The sequence below is a fragment of the Parasteatoda tepidariorum genome, unplaced genomic scaffold, assembly GCF_982258835.1.
Source record: "Parasteatoda tepidariorum strain Cologne lab strain unplaced genomic scaffold, Ptep-v5.0 scaffold_34, whole genome shotgun sequence".
NCBI lineage: Eukaryota > Metazoa > Arthropoda > Arachnida > Araneae > Theridiidae > Parasteatoda > Parasteatoda tepidariorum.
Genome location: NW_028257393.1, coordinates 426,883 through 443,640, shown reverse-complemented (window position 1 = coordinate 443,640; position 16,758 = coordinate 426,883). Strand labels below are relative to the sequence as shown.

At 28.3% G+C, this 16,758-nt stretch overlaps 1 long non-coding RNA gene across 1 annotated transcript; it reads left to right on the top strand.

Moving 5' to 3' along the window:
- Positions 1–701: 701 nt before the first annotated feature.
- Positions 702–11,908, top strand: LOC122272446 (uncharacterized). The gene is made up of 2 exons (XR_015431137.1): positions 702–1,364; positions 3,222–11,908. It is a non-coding gene; the product is annotated as an uncharacterized LOC122272446 (long non-coding RNA).
- Positions 11,909–16,758: the final 4,850 nt, after the last annotated feature.

The following is a 16,758-nucleotide window of genomic DNA, read 5'->3' as shown; positions in this document are numbered from 1 at the left end:
GCTCAAGTCGTCGGGCTACCAAAGCAGGGACAAAAGTGCGATGGCATTTCTTCGGATCATCCTCAGGAACGTTTGCCAGACCGTCGTCAAATGCGCATTGTGCAGCTCTAGTGCGACGCAAATAAAGTACCTACCTACTTACCAATATAAAAAAGTTATATACATACTTTATGTTACGTACTTACTTTATGTTACTTAAATGTGTAATTATAAAAAAAATCAAATTAATTCAGTAATTGAGTATTAACTAATTAGGATTTCTGTTTTTTGTAATTTTTGTTTGCAAAATAAAACGAAATGTTCATCAAAAAAATTACAATAAAATAAATGAGAGTTGTTTGATTACTTTTAACGAAACTCGCAGATTATTTGTAACTATTAATACTTCTGCTGCAGAACAATGAATACAACAATTCTCCTTGCTGCAATTTCGGGAAACTAACCTTTTAGAAATCTCGGTCATTTCGGTGTTGCTGAAATTACATACATTTGAAGACTTGAGTGCTCAATTTAGGCTATTGAACCTTTATCAAGTAGAAGGACAGATAGAAAAGTTTAGTGAAAGACATCACGATGTTGTAGTTCATTTACGTCACACTAGAGTTGCACAATAGCCTATTGGTGACGGTCTGGGAAACATCCTTGAGAATGATCCTAAGACATGCAATCACAATTTTGATCCTTGGTAGAGGGGATGGCATTCCCTCTTCGGTAGCCCGATGACATGCACGCAAAGTCGAGTACTTTACGGTAGAACAGTTTAACGAGGACCAATACCGCACACCCTCTGTCCCTACACAGTCTGATCCAAGTGGTCACCCACCCGAACACTGATCGCAACCTGTGATGCTTGGAGCACATCACGAAGAAGACATTCAGGGTTACGAACCTGAAATCTTCACGATTCGCACAGCCTATTGCGGGTGATACCACTCGGCTAGGAAGGCCCCTTTTCAAATTTAAATTTTTGTCTAAAATAATCGTTATCGGCATTTTTATGGAGTATATATATGTCCGAAGTCGAGAGTTTGTTCCTCTGTCCTAAGATTTTGCGACCAGGTTGTGACTGTCTGGAGTTTTTCCATCGAAATTGTTATTTTTTCTAGCAAATGGTTGTAGTTATATACGATAATTTTGACGCTTTTTTCTTACATATATATTCAATGTATATGGTGTGCGTATATTTTAGATGAGTGGTTTTGATCGAACTTTATGTACTTTCAAAAATGAAAAGATATCTGACAGTTTATCTTAAATCGAAAAAATATTTATCTTTAATCGAATATTCCGTAGAATCTTCCAGATCGCAGATGAATTATTAAATTTGCCAGTGCGAAAGTGTATTTCAACAGCATCCTCTTCCGGTAAGTGATATATTCAATTAATTATTTTCAAAAAAACTTTTCGCATTTTTGTTTAAATGATAATTTAAATAATTTACTGACTTGTTGTCCTCATTTATTTTTCTCACTGAGGCCGTTTTACTAACAGGCAACTTTGAAATAGCTGAATAGACGATAAAGCTCTACGTTGCACTGTGGGCCAGAAGATTATGATCTTTGGCCAAAAGAAAAAAATTATTTTTCAACCAGAATATGCGTAGGCAGTTTTAATATATCCCAAATTAAGTATTCATAATCATTCCAAAGATTATGATTTACTTTTTGGACCGACGAGAGTACAATTTATTGAAAAATATGTTAACAAAAATTGTTTTAAATGTAACTTTTTAATTTTTATTTCATAAATATATATATAGGAATTTTACCTTACTGTTACACTTTTATCAGAGTAATTAGTTAGTGTTAAATTATAATACAATTTTTCAATTTGTTGGATAAGTTAATACTCTTGACAAACTTATAGTTTATATCTTATCATTTGACATTTTACAATGTTTGAATGATTTTCGAAACTTAGTTCCAAAAAGTTCCACGAGGTAATTAGCTAAATTTTTTGTTGTTGTCGTCATTGATGTTTCTTTCGAAAAAATATGCCCCATTTTGCCCGTATTGCAAAGGTGGACTAAATATACCGAAAAACAAAAGTTGTGTTTTTTTTTCTTCAGGTTTTTGCATTATTTTCTAATGTGATTTATTTTGTAATTACTTCGGAAATAAAACTTTGCTTTTCATTTATAATATAAAATTACGAAAACTATTATATTTTCATTGTTATATTATTTAAACGTGCTGTATTATTTTTTTACTTTTGCTCGCCTTATTTCAGCCGCCATTTTGTTTCACAATTGTATTTTTGAGTTCAACTTATATTGCTTTAATGTTGTCGTCTTGCATTGAATCCTGAATTTATAAACACATCAGAAACTCTGCCAAAAAAGCGAATTGTGATATTTTTTATTCAAAATATCGTTAAAAATTGAGTAGAAAGAAAATAAAATAGACAGATTTAAATAAAAAGTATAGCCTTCATGCACAACGCTTGTACGCTTAAAGGAGTTTCTTAATAAGACATATTTCAAAAATACTGCAAGAATGTAATACTCGACGTGGCTATTCTTTGAGTTTTTTAAACTAAGTTGTTTCTTGGATCTAGCACTGACTTTTTCGGTTTTTCTAGAACGAACAGGTTTTCCTTAGAAATGAGATTTTCACTCGAAAAATTAAACTTAGAGCAAACAAGCAAAAATTAAAAAATGGTGTCTTTTTTTTTTAACTATTTCAATAAAAACTATGTGCTTATTAAATTATAATGTGCTTATAAAAGCTATATACTTATAATTACACACGTGCTTATTATACTTTGTACAGTGATCTTCGTAAGAATCAATTACGATAATTAAACAATTAGGTAGCGACATTAAACACAAACTTATGCTCCTAGAATATACCTTCTTGTAGATTTGTGATCGAAATTTGGGTGGTACTCAATCTCAAAAATCCTTTAAAAGATTTGTTTTCTTTTCGGCACATTACCATAGGTAAAGTTAATTGAAAACTTTTTGTGCATAATAGTTTTGAAAACTAGTGTATCAAAAGATAATCTTATATAACGAATAGCTTTGAATATGTTAGTGGTTGAAAAATTCGGTAAAAAACAAATTTTTTTATTTTTATTTTAAACTCAAACTTTAAAATACAAAATTTAAGCTTAATCGATGGAATAGTGATAAATTTTAAGCAAGTTTTTCAAATTAAGATTTTTAAACTATACATGAATTAAGTTTTTCTTCGTGACTAATGAATGTCCTTTTCTTACAGCTTCACTACCGTTTTCGTCCAGAGTGCAGTCTTTAGTTCTTCTATCAGAATCACCAGAAGTCTGTCTATCTAAATTCCCGTCGATAGACAGAGCAACGACAACAGAGCAATAGTTCATGGAAGTCTACTTGCAATAAAGTTTTGCCACACCCTACAATAAGTTAGTTTACATTTTTCTTCGAACTTAAAAATTATTTCGCAGCTGTATTGATGCATTTTTACAAAACATTGTTTTAGAGAATTGACAACTGTTTCAAAATATTTATTCAAAATATACTATTTCAGTTGATGTTTTTTGTACAGTATAAAGTACGGAGGCAAATATGTTACTCGAACTAATTGTTTCCTGTTTTGATCTACATATCAGTATGCTTCTGCCCTTTTATCAGTTCAGAACTAGTTAAGAAATGAAAAGGAAGTCAAATAACTGACAGTTAAAAAATTTGTTAAACCTATGCATTCCTGTAAATTAAGTCGTATCTATTCTAATGTTAAAATCTCTTAAAATAATTGTAACTTTTTGAAATTTTAAATCTACCTTTTCAAAAAAATTTTAAATAATTTTCAGAAATGAAATCTTTAATTTGCAAATAGTTTGACTGAAAATCATAAGTTGAACCACTAATATAAGAAACAAATAGAAGTCCAAGTCTTTATTTAGTTAATTCTACGATAAATGCTGGAAGGTATAGTAAGATGAATTGGCGCATTGAAACTGTAATCTATGTTAATTTCAACGTTAAAACATTTCAGTCTTCATAGACAGTTGAATAAGCAAAGAAATTTATAAATTTAAATAAAAGTTTAAAAAAATTGCAAATCTTACATTTTAATTTCTTTAAAAATACAAATCTAAATTTTTTTAAAAGCTTGAAACGGGAAAGATAAAAATCTTAATGTTTTTGCATTTAAACATGCAGGTTGGGTAAAAATAATTTCTAAAAATTAAATTTTTAAGAAAAGTGAATTTAGATTTACTGGTTCTCTAACTTAAATCCAAAATTCCAACTCAATATGGCATTGTTTCTCTTTATTTTAAATGTGGATACAGATAAATAAATTGCTGCATTAAACGGAAATTTACTATATTAGAATAGTAAGTTTAAAAATTGTGATTCAATAGTAAAATATAATGGTTATAAGTAGTGGAAAAAAAACTAAAGGGATAAAACTTAAATTGTAAAAATAGAACAATATTAAATTTAAAAACTAGATAAACTTACTGTTAAACAGTAAAATGATAGAGAAATACAATATATAAATACGTTCACCGTAAGGGATAACAAAATTCAAATTTTCCAAGGACTAGAAACCACTTTTTGTAATCTATATTGTGTAATCGGCAATCTAATATAAAGTATTAACATTTATAAAATTACATAATGGCTATTTAATATTTCCAAAATTAAAAATGATCTAAAACATTTAGATGTTTATAATTTAAACAGAGCAGAAACATTCTATCATTTAGATTAGAAATCTACTGTAATCTGGAAATCTCAAACATTATCTTCATATGTTTTCCTTGTTTCTGCGACTTCCCAAATAGTTGGCAGTGGTAAATTTCTTAGATTCGCCGAAGTAATTTTAGTTTTAACAGACCCCTCCTTTTTCAACTCTTCGACACAGAATTAAACCATTAAACCAATTTGCACTTTTTCATTTTGCATTTAGGCCAAAACAAGTGAAAAACGTATTTAACTCTTTAATAATTTATAGTTATAAAATACAGCGTAAAACACCGGTGACTTTTTGGCGACTCACTGCTCAATACGACTCACTTCTAAATCTAAAAAGGTTATTCATCCTTAAAAGATCTTAAATGCACTTGATAAATTTTTCAATGAGAACTTTTTTATATTTTATAAAGTGTTTATGTAATTTCAATAATCTAACATATTTATTTAGTAACTAGTTTACTTTTTTTTTTATTAAGATATAGCAAAATGTTTTGCTTGTAATCAGCTTCAAAAAATAGATATAGGGCGCAAGTAAACATCGGAAGAAGCTTAATAAAAACGATTACTAATTCGACATACTTAACAAAACACTAGAAATGTAAAACTAAACGCACGGATTTTTTGCAACCACTGATTAAATAACTAAGAGCTACAGTATCTTTACTTTCAATGTAATGTCTAAGGACGAACTTTCTAATGTTCTGCACCACTAAAGTTTTCAATCTAAATTCGTAGCTTCGGAAAGGGCTAATAAAGTGTGTTTAAGAATATTCTAGATCATTTTTAAATCAAAATTCTATTTTTTCTGTCTAAAAAAGTTTAAAGAATTATCAGGATTTACCCTTATTCTAAGCACCACAGTGACTTGGAGTTTTTGCTTTTTTTTTCCAGCTCCACGCATATTAAAAATTTATTTGCTCTCATTTTAGAGTTTTCAAAGATTTAATAGAACCTGAAAAGCTTTGCAAGTGGATAATTGTTTTAAGTTAGTAAATAAATTTTTAATATTTTCGTTTAACTTTAAATCTTTTGGTGGCGAAAGAAAATATTGGCAAATAAGGGAAAGTATGAAGTGAAGACTGAAAAAGATGAAATAAAATTGCGCTTTATTTAAATATCTTAACAAGATTCAGTAATGTTTAGTTGGATTTTTTTAAGTTTCTAAATATATTCAGTTTATCTACGAAAAGTTTAATTTTTACGTCCCTTACGTTTCAGTTAAAAGTATTTAATAGGGGGAAATCTTTATAAAAATTGAAATTCTTATTAAGTGGCTTCTGAATTCTTCAGAAGAGATTCAAATCTTGTTTCGCTCTGAGTAAATTACTAACAAGTAACTCTAACTTATCCCAACAGAAAGCTAACACTAACTTATTTCAGAAGCAAAATAAGATTTGATTTGCGTGGAATATTTAACGTAGGATTGGAATACGGATTTCTTATTATAAAGAAAATTAATCATAAAAATTGCTGACATTTGTAAATTCTGAAGATTGTGAATTAGATTATCTGTTTATTTCCAAACTATATAGTTACAATATCTAGTTTAAAGTAAATATTTTTAGAAATGACTAAAATATTGATTATTTAAAAATGCTTAGGTAAAAATTAGATCACTAGCCTTTATAAATGGTGCTGGATAATCTCAAATTTTGAACCAGTTTTAATTTGTAAGAATGTTAAATTATTCTGTAATTTTAGATTTTTATTTAAAGATACTGAATTATCTAATTTATTTTACTGGTAGATTAACTTCATACCTTGAAACAGCATTTACTTGAATTTCTTATTTGCCTCAATATGTTCAGATTGCTTTTTTGTTGAGAAAAATAAAAAGTGGAATTCTAGTCACTGTGGTCGTAGTAGATATGTTATTCATAAATTGTTCCTTTAAAGTTCAAATTTCTTGATCTTTTATTTTTTCTCAACAAAGACTTGTTGTAGATATGATTTTCAATATCAAACATTTCTACGTCGTTGGTCATACGAAATTCAGAAAAATTTAGGAATAATGAAACACGTACAACCATAATATAAAGTTAAATAATATCAAAGGGTCTAGAATTTTTGAATTAACTCTGTAGTACTAAAATATTAATCTAGGAATTTTATGTTTTAAACTTGTAAGCACGATCTTAAGCACAAAATTTAAAGCAAGAAAATGCAAAATTAGCTGAAAAAAGTAACTAAAGTAGTTAAGACCCTGTCTTTGATCAGAAATTTACTTCCATCAAGGAACTTAATTTTAGACGCCCGCTTTTCATAATTTCAATCTTAAGAATCCATAACTTCAGTTTAATTCTAAAATTAATTATGACTTTTTTCTCCTAAAAACCAGCAATCATTGTCTTCACAAAGATTAGTAAAAATACGAAATTTTTATCTCCAGAAATGTATCGGTAGAATTTTCAGGATTTCTAAAAATCCGGAATAAGCCTTTGTTAAAGAACGAAAGCCAGTTTCACAGAACAATATTTATGTAGGATTCTCCTTTACATATTTCTGAGAGCGAGGTTTAAATAAGTTTTTTAATTTCTTTTTAATTCACATTTGAAGTTTCTGCTAAAGTGACGGGATCTCAAGAAAAGGTTGCTAAGTATAAGTATTTGGGTACTGCTATAAAAATTTTAAGTAGAATGAATAAAATTTTATTTTAAATCAAACATGAGCATGCACTGATTTTGCATGAAAAGCAGTGTTTTTTCAGAAACTAGTGTGGGAAGTGTGCTGACTATTTTCCGCAGAACAGAAGCTTCACTGTCAAAGTATAAACTGTTATTTTAAATACGAGCTTTCAATTAACTTTTACTTAAACAGAGCCTTGAAAAAGCAGGAATTACGATAAAGTTTTCGTTCAGTTTGCGGCATTAAATAAGAGTAGAAGTTATCTAAATTTCACATTTAAAATCTAATCTCCAATTTTAATTTCAATGGGTTTTTGACGTATTAATGTAATTTAGTTTGCATTAAATAAGAAAGGAATTTTTTTTTTTAAAGAAGCAAAATTATGAAGTTCAATTATCAGATTTTCAGTCATTGGTTTTGCATATCGTTTCAAATCTCCAACTGAGACACTTTACATATTGAATGTGTAACAGATTATAGTGTATTAGTAGTTTCTACTGATTTGCTTTAAAATACTTTTTTAAAAGAAAAGGTATGAATTTTATCAGAAGGATTCAGCGTAATTGTAATTTTTCAAAATTTAACTTTTTTAAACATTCTGTAATTTATAAATTTATATTAATGTTCTTTCATTGCTATAAAGAAAGATAATAGAACGAAAATTGGGTATTGTCAAGAGATAAGGAATTATATTGTATAATACAAAGTAATCTGTTTCCAACTCAAATTAGAACTTTCAGTCAATGTTCAATTTCTATTTTCAACATCTTTGTTTTTTTCCCATTTAGTTAAGAATTTATGCTTGTTAATGTGCGACCTATAAATGTTGTGTAGTCAAAAATTCTGTTTAAAATGTGTAGATTACTGTCTGGAGGAAGACCATAATTTGTATTAAAGTTTATTTTGTACTTTCTTTGAATGTTGTGGAAATTTCTTAATATTTTCAATGGTTTGAAATGCTTGTTTTCCAGTACGAAGAATCTTTTCTTTCAGTAGCGAGAACTTAATTTTGTTTAAATTATCCATTTCATCTATTAGTTTTTCAAATGCTGAATCCTTTCTAAATGTTAAACTAAAGAACTAAAATTTAAAGGGACTTTATAAATTTTTTTTTCCTCGAAAATAACGAATTTTCTACATTTAAATTAGCTTCTATTTCTAAATAGTCCCGATAAACGTCAATAAAATTTAATCCTATAAATCTGCTTTATATCCCAGAGATTGTCTCTAAAATAGTAATTAAAAATTTTTTGCGTTACTTAACAAGAAGTTTCAGAAAAAGTCATTAACTATTACTGCGATTAGTTAAGGAAAGATGGGTTGTTTTAACTGTTAGTGGAAATTAATTGTCGTTTCGTAACTCTTAAATTACCATGCGTTTCGGTTTTCCCGTCCTAAAAATGGACACGCGATTCTCCGTTATTTCTATAAAATACGATAATCTCTGGGTCAAGCTATTCCTTTCTTTGGCGAATTTGACTTATTTAATCCCTGTTCGATGAGTAAATCTTCCATGTCAATCTCGTTTCTGTTACAGAAAATCGAATAACGGTCCCTTAATAGTTTTTTTAGTGCGCAGCATTTGCATTAGATGGAAAGGAAACGGCGAAAAACTCCAATGGTTAGCCAAACTGTTATCAGATCCTAAATTTTTAATACTGAAAGCAACTTTTCTTCCCTTGAAAGAAAGCCTAAATTTAGTGAATGTCATACCGAAATGAGAATTGCTGAATTAATGCAACATAGGACAATATAAAACTGGAACTTGCAAGTAACGATCAGAAGTTTTGAAGTGACTGGGAGAATGTGATGCATGAAGTGGAAGTGGTAGACGGCCGCTATCGCTTTTGCTTTGTGTTTCACACTCTTTCAGCCGTTTCGGAACTTCACGATTCACTTATTCAAATTTCTGTTTTTGGACAATTCGGCTTCGTGCTGTGGTAGGACAATATAAAACAGGATCTTGCAAGTAATGACCAGAAGTTTTGAATTGACTGGGAGAATGTGATGCATGAAGTGGAAGTGGTAGACGGCCGCTATCGCTTTTGCTTTGTGTTTCACACTCTTTCAGCCGTTTCCGAACTTCACAATTCACTTATTCAAATGTCTGTTTCTGGACAATTCGGCTTCGTGCCGTGTTTTCATATTTCGTAGAAGTATGAAAACAAATGTTCAAGGGATAGAGCGCTTGCCTCTTATTTAGGTGACTCTAATTCAAATCCTAGAGATGACCTGGTCGATTTGAATTAGGCTTGCGGCTCTCCCAGACTCCAGTTTTAACGTAAAATAAACTCGGTGATAAAAGGGATCATGGGCTTGAATCCCCTTCTCAGGCTACCTATTGGAGATTTTCGTTGCTTTTTTGTCTATTTGCATATTCGGATCACTTTACTGTAACGTTAAAACTTAACAAAAATTCGGTTAGTTCTTCAAAAGTTCGGTTAGTTATCACTTAAGACTATTTCAGTGCTTGATAAACGTTTGTCTTTCGGGTATGATTTCAAATTACGAAGCTACAAAGTTTAACATTGATAATTAAAACCCCGAAAATTTTATAAAATGAAATTAATAAATTAAGAAGTGAGTTTATTTTAAATTTTAGTTGGAAAGTAAGCGAAATATCACTTTTCACTGAATTAAATGAGTAAATTTAGTCAAAAATTTTTTTGTTTTAATGCATGGAAAGCTTGCAATTTAATTTTACTAATGTTTAATTCGAAAAAGTAGGAAAACAAATTAAATAGAACTTTTTTTTCTGTTTCCCTAATTCTGGTTTTTGAACGAACTTTAAATTTTAGTTCTTGTAAAGTTTTCTCTTAAATCATCATTTATATGTAGTGCTAAATTTAATCAAAATTGCATGCATAACTAAATTTAACATTTACATGTGAATTTTCGTTTTGAACTCTTTTTGGCAATAGAAATTTTTTTCATTGGTAGTCTTGTATATTAGAACTTGTACTATACGTATGACGGAATTTGTGAACTGTTTATTTCGATGTTATAATTTGTGCCAATTTTTCTCAGTTTTGATGTGCATTTTTAAAATGAGGAAGCAATAAATTAGTCTTGTAAGTATTGATGTGTATTTAATGGTGTTTCTCAAAACAAAACTGTCAAATCAAACTGTCACTTTAAATGCGAGCTTTCAATTAACTTTTATTAAAACTGAGCCTTAAGAGCTAGAATTGCGGGAAAGTTTTTATCTCAATTGTGGAATAAAATATATTCTAAATCTAACATTTAAAAAAAAATCTTGAACGATCCTTTTATTTACTTTAAATGAGGATCCTGTAATTTACCTTTTTAAATAAGAAAGGAATTTTTAAAAACAAAATGAAGTAAATTTATCAGATTCAGATCATTGATTTTACATATGTTGTTTCAATTCTTTTTTTCTTTTTTTTTAAACAGTCTGAAATTTATAAATTTCTTTTAATGTTCTTTCCTGCTATAGAGGAAAATAAAAGAACAAAAATGTGGATATTCAATAGAGATAAAGAATTAAGTTGCATAATCCAAAGTAAATAAGTTTCTAACTCAAATTCTAACCTTCAGTCAATGTTTAATTTGTATTTTCAACATCTTGTTTGTTCTTTTTGCTGTGGATTTATGCTTATTAATGTACGACCTATAAATGTTGTGTTGAACCAAAAAAGCAATAGAAAGTAAATCACTGTCTGGAGGAAAACTTATATATGTATATATGTAAACTTATATTGTATAAGTTTATTTTATAATTTCATTAAATGTTTAGGAAATTGCTTATAATAGCAAATGGAATTAATAATTGTTTCTAGTACGAAGTATCTTTTTCTTTCAGTACTTTATTTTGTTTCAATTATCCATTTCATACTCTAGTTTTTTTTAATGCTGAATCCTTGCTAAATGTAACATTAAGACTTAACAAAAGTTCGGCTAGTTTTCCAAAGTTATCACCCAAGACTTTTTCAGAGTTTGAGAAACGTTTGTCTTTTAGGTATGATTCAAAATTATGAGGCTAAAAAGTTTAACATTGATAATTAAAACCTCGAAAATTTTGTAAAATGAAATTAGTAATTGAAATTAATAAATTAAGTGATAGTTTTTTTAAAATTTTAGTTGGAAAACCATCGAAATATCACTTTTCACTGAATTAATTTAGTCTCTTAATAAAAATCATTTTGTAATAATGAGCATAAAAAGCTTGCAATTTATTCTTACTAATCTAATATGTTTAATTAGTAAAAGTGCGAAAAGAAATTCATTTAAATAGAATTTTGTTTCTGTTCCCCGAATTCTAGTTTTTGAACGAACTTTAAATTTTAGTTCTTGTAAACTAGTGAACTGTAGTCAAGTTTCTCTTAAATGATCATTTATATGTAGTAGTGCTAAATTTCTTCAAAATTGCATGCATAACTAAATTAGTATTTGCAAATGTGAATTTTTGTTTGACCTGTGCTTGGCAATAGAATTTTTTTTAGCATTGGTAGTCCTGTATATTAGAACTTGTACTGAATGTATGCTGGAATTTGTGAGCGTTTTATTTCTGTTATAATTTGACGTTCTCTTAGTTTTGATGTACATTTAAAATGAGGAACTAATAAATTAGTCTTGTATGTATTAATGTGTATTTAATGGTTTTTCTTAAAACATTCAGAAATCTTACTTCCGTACTATTTTACTTTTACTCTTTATTTTAAACTTATGAACAAACCTATTTTAAACACTAGTTGCTATGTACACCACGCAAAAATAAAATTGCTAATCCTAATACCAACTGCACAATGGATCTTAGCCCTTATTTAGCATCAAATTTTAGGATTGCAAAGGAAATTTGGAAAGTATATATGGTAGTTCATAAATTTAGTTGATGCTAAATTCACTTTTGCTCATTTACCTTATATCCAACTTTTAAGACTATCAAAATTTTACCAAAGATTATAAAATTAAATTTAATAACTAGTGTTACATGTAACTTCATTTAATACACGTGAAATTTTAATTTATCATTCTTTTAATTGATAACTTTTCAGAAAAGTTGGTTCAATGTTGAACCAAAATATAGATTCCTTAATCACAATATTGTATACTAATTTGAACTATCAAAGGCTTAAATTTGATACATAAATTTGAGCGTATTGAACAGTTCATAATGTGACAAAGCATAAAAATCACGCAAAAAATCTTAAAATGATTGTTCACTACGAAACAAGCATCTGCAGTTTTTATTTTGACAGGTTTGAATCTGTTTCAGAGATTAATTTCTGAAATTGTAGATACCTTAAAAATGTTCAGGAAAACATACGTTTGAGTTGAGTTTTATCCTCAAATTGAAAGAATTTTTCTTTCAAATTGCATATTGCAATAAGTCATTGAGCTATCGTTTTGTAATTACTTTTGATAAAAATTTCTTCAAAATTAAATTCCTGTGATTTTGTGTCCATGCAAAAATTACAATTTAGTAATCAAAATAAAGTCTAATTTTTTGGAGGGAGAATTCACATTTCTAATTTACTTAAAGAAATCTGCGAAATTTGAAGGAAGTAGAAACTTTCGATTCACACTTTTTACCTTTCTAATTCTTTAATTTGCATGTTTAAATGTTTTCCTTTAACATAATATCGACAAATTTTATTTTACAACCTAAACATAACATTTCGAGTTTAAATTCCTTCTTATAGCTAGCTACGTGAAGCTTAGTGTACAGCTTTGAATATCTTTAATATGCATAAAATGCATGGGAGTTAATATCAACATTCATTGCAATATGCGAGTGTTATTGCTCATTATTTCGTCAGATGCAGCTCAAATGGTATAGTTAAAATTCGATAATTTACTGAGAAATAATAACTGAAATAGTATTTTGAAATTGCTAAGTTTGAAATGAGTATAAAGAGTTGGAAAATTAAACTGGATTGAACTCTTAAACAAAGAAAGTGAACTATAAATTTAAGCAACATTCAAAACGTTTACAAACATCTCAATTTCTACATCAATGAATACTTTTAAGGCAGCTGAAGGTATGTTTTAGGAACACTTGCGGCGCTTAAGAGTTCTATAAATGTTTTGTTACTACCTTATAGAATGAGTTTGATAGCGGTTTAAACTATGTATTTACGTAACATCAAACATGTTTATGGAAAACAGAAAGTGGTTCAACAACTAAGCAACAAACTATGTTAATTCTTCTGATCTATATGAATAAATGTTCTTTTTGTTAAACATACAACTGGTTTAGACAACTAATAAAACTAAGTGCACTTTTATGCTCTCAAACGATAAAATCCATGTACACTAGTATTATACTGAATCTTTCAATGACAGTTTTTAGTAATTCCGAAAGAATTAATCGCATTTGACATTCGCCATGTCTTACTGTTTTAATGAGCAATGAAACTGTAGTCCATGATTGAAGTCATATTTTTCAATAACTTCGATTACCTCTTTTTTGCTATACCATTGTCAAAAGTAAAACTACATTAGATAAACATATACCCGAAATACAGAAACTTATTTATAGAACACATTACGTTTTACTTTTAAATAATAAAGTGTTATAATATAATTAAAGCATAAAATAATTATTTGTGCAATATTGCTTGAATTGAGATTAATATTTACAAGAAAAAGCGCAATTAAAAACTAGTAAATAAAATATTTAGGGGAGAGTCGGGTAGCCCCGCCCAGTGCCTGATTATAGCCTAGGCCCAATAGGCATGGGCCTAGGGCCCCCAATTTCTGAGGGGCCTCAAAAATTAGTAAAATCGCTAATTAAAGGTGAGCTAGCTTTGTCTTGATTTAAGTACTAAATTAAAAATAATTCAGCTAATCAGTGACTTTTAGCAAAAATCACTGATTTCAATTGTTTGTGATCATCAAACTGTTTTTTATTCTGATATAACATTGTATTGTTTTTATATTTTGCTTTAATTTATAGATACGTAAACTTTTTCTTAGAAAAATAATCTTCAATTGTCTGCTTTTAAAATTTCTTAGAATGTTTCTATTGAGTCATGCAGTTTAATGGATTCTTTTTCATTATTAGGACTACTCTTTAGTAATTTAATTTCAAAATATTTTGTAAGGGGCCCAGAAAATTTGGTGGGCCTTGGGCCTGAATTTGTCTTGATCGGTCCCTGGCCCCGCCCACTTAAGGAGTATTGCTTATATTTTTGAATAATATTGAGTAATGATCAATATTTTTGTATGTTTCTATTGTTTTATCATCTAATTAAATAATGCAAAGAGAATAAACCAAAAAAAGAATAGTTTAGCCTAAAAAAATAGAAATTTAAAGAAACATGTTTTTCAGTTATTTTCAAAATGTGTTGGGTAGCCCCGCCTAGTTACAAAAATTATGTTTCTTGACTGTTTTTTCAGGTGTAAATGAAAATAACTAATGTATTGACAATAAATAAACCCCGCTTATCATTTTTATCACAAAATTATTTTATTTATTACATATTTATATACTTTTAGTGAATTCTATCATTTAATAACAATCATTTAATAACAACTATATTTGTTGTTAAAAATGCATATTACATTCAAATTTGAAGCAATAAAATAATCTTTGCAATCATACATTTATCGACGAAATAAAATTGGGCGGTGATACCCGGCATTCATGCGAGCGGGGCTACCCGAAATCCATTTTTTTTGTAAATTTGTAATTACTTGAACAATTTTTCACATATAAACTTCTTTCTTTGTGCAAATTAAACTTAAGACTACATACTTTAATGCCGTATGTATAGAAAAAATTATTTTTTTTTTAAGTATTAAAATGAAGTTGAATCGAACATTCAACCAATTTTTCTTAATATCATGACTACTGTATTCAATATTTTTTCAAAACTATTGTTTACCATGTTAACAGCTGCATAAATACTTGAAACTTTGAAAATAATCTGTTTTTAATATAACAATTAATGTCCGATGGCCCATTGACTTGAAAAAATATTCTATACATATGAAATTGACAGTGGGTGGGGGTACCCGCTGGGTGGGGCTACCCGACTCGCCCTTATATAAGAGGGAAATAGAACTTTATATTTTTTAAGGATGCAAGTTAAAATAAAACATTTTAAATTACTAGAATATATTTAAACTAAAATGCGTGATGTGGTACTTGTTACTTCTCCCTCGAAATTAATCTTCTCAATTCTTTGCATCTTTGCTGACGGCCTCTTATTAATATTACTTTTAGTACAACCTTGCATAATTTTAACCTAATTTAAGAAGTAAAATCACTTAACAAATTGCTTTAAACAAAACAAATTTATAAAGTACCTATTTTTTTGTTGGTAAGCATATCTAATATTTGAAATTTTTTTGTTTTACTTGATATAAATCACAAACATTTGAAATACAAAATAAGTTGAATTGTTGAGTTCATGAATATTTTTATAAGTTTTACTTCTTTTTCTTGGCGAAATTAAAAATGTATAGCAATTTTTTTTATGTAGTAGCTTTGCTAAATAATTAAGTTTACTTTTTTTTAACACTTGGATGTTTTTATGGAACATTCATTATTCCACTAATAAAAACCCAAAGTAAATATTTTTTGTTTCGAATAAATCAGTAGTTATTATCTATATCTTGTGGTTTTTTAAGGGGAGTAAAAAAAGATGAAATATTAAGCTTTTTTAGTAGAAAAAAGTAAAGGCTCATAAATTGGTCCTACATTCTATGCTATTTTATTATGATTGCATTATACTATCTTTAAAGAATCGTTTCTTTTTACACGCATGCAAATAACATTTTGCTCAATATTTAATAAAAGGTTTTCAGTGAGAAACAAGTTAAAACATTTTAAAATATTAAGACCCAAAAACCTTTACGAATTTACCTTTGAATTCGATAATTTAACTGATAATAAAAAAAAACACAATTCAAAGCAGATTTTAAGTAAATGATTGTTTAAAAAATAATAGTAAAGGACCTATATAAAAAATGTAGAAACTTCAAAATTTTCAGTATTTATCTGAAATTACTGTTCAAAATGTATTCTTTCGAAGGAATTTTTTCTGAAATTAAGCACAATTAATATATGTTTACGGTTACTAGAAAATAATATTATGGGGAGAAAAATATCAATTTCGTTTAGTTACCGTAATCAAAACTAAACTTAATGAAGCAGAGCGAAATAAAGAAGCCAGTAGAGATTATTAAATCATCATACCTGTAAATGACTACTAAATATATCAGTTAAGACCAACATTTTTAAACCGATTGAGAGCCTTTTAATACATTTTTCTTGAATCACGAGAAGTTGATTAAACAATATAATTTAAGTAAAAGTTTTTATTTAAATCAGTTCTTTGATCTCTTAGTTTCTTTAGATCCTGTTCTGTCGTTGGTGTAATCAAAATGCAAAACCTGCTAACAGATCAGGGTGCGTAGAAAAATCATTCAACAAAAAAATAAGCACCTTTTAAGTACAATATACATTAGCAAAATGCAAAATA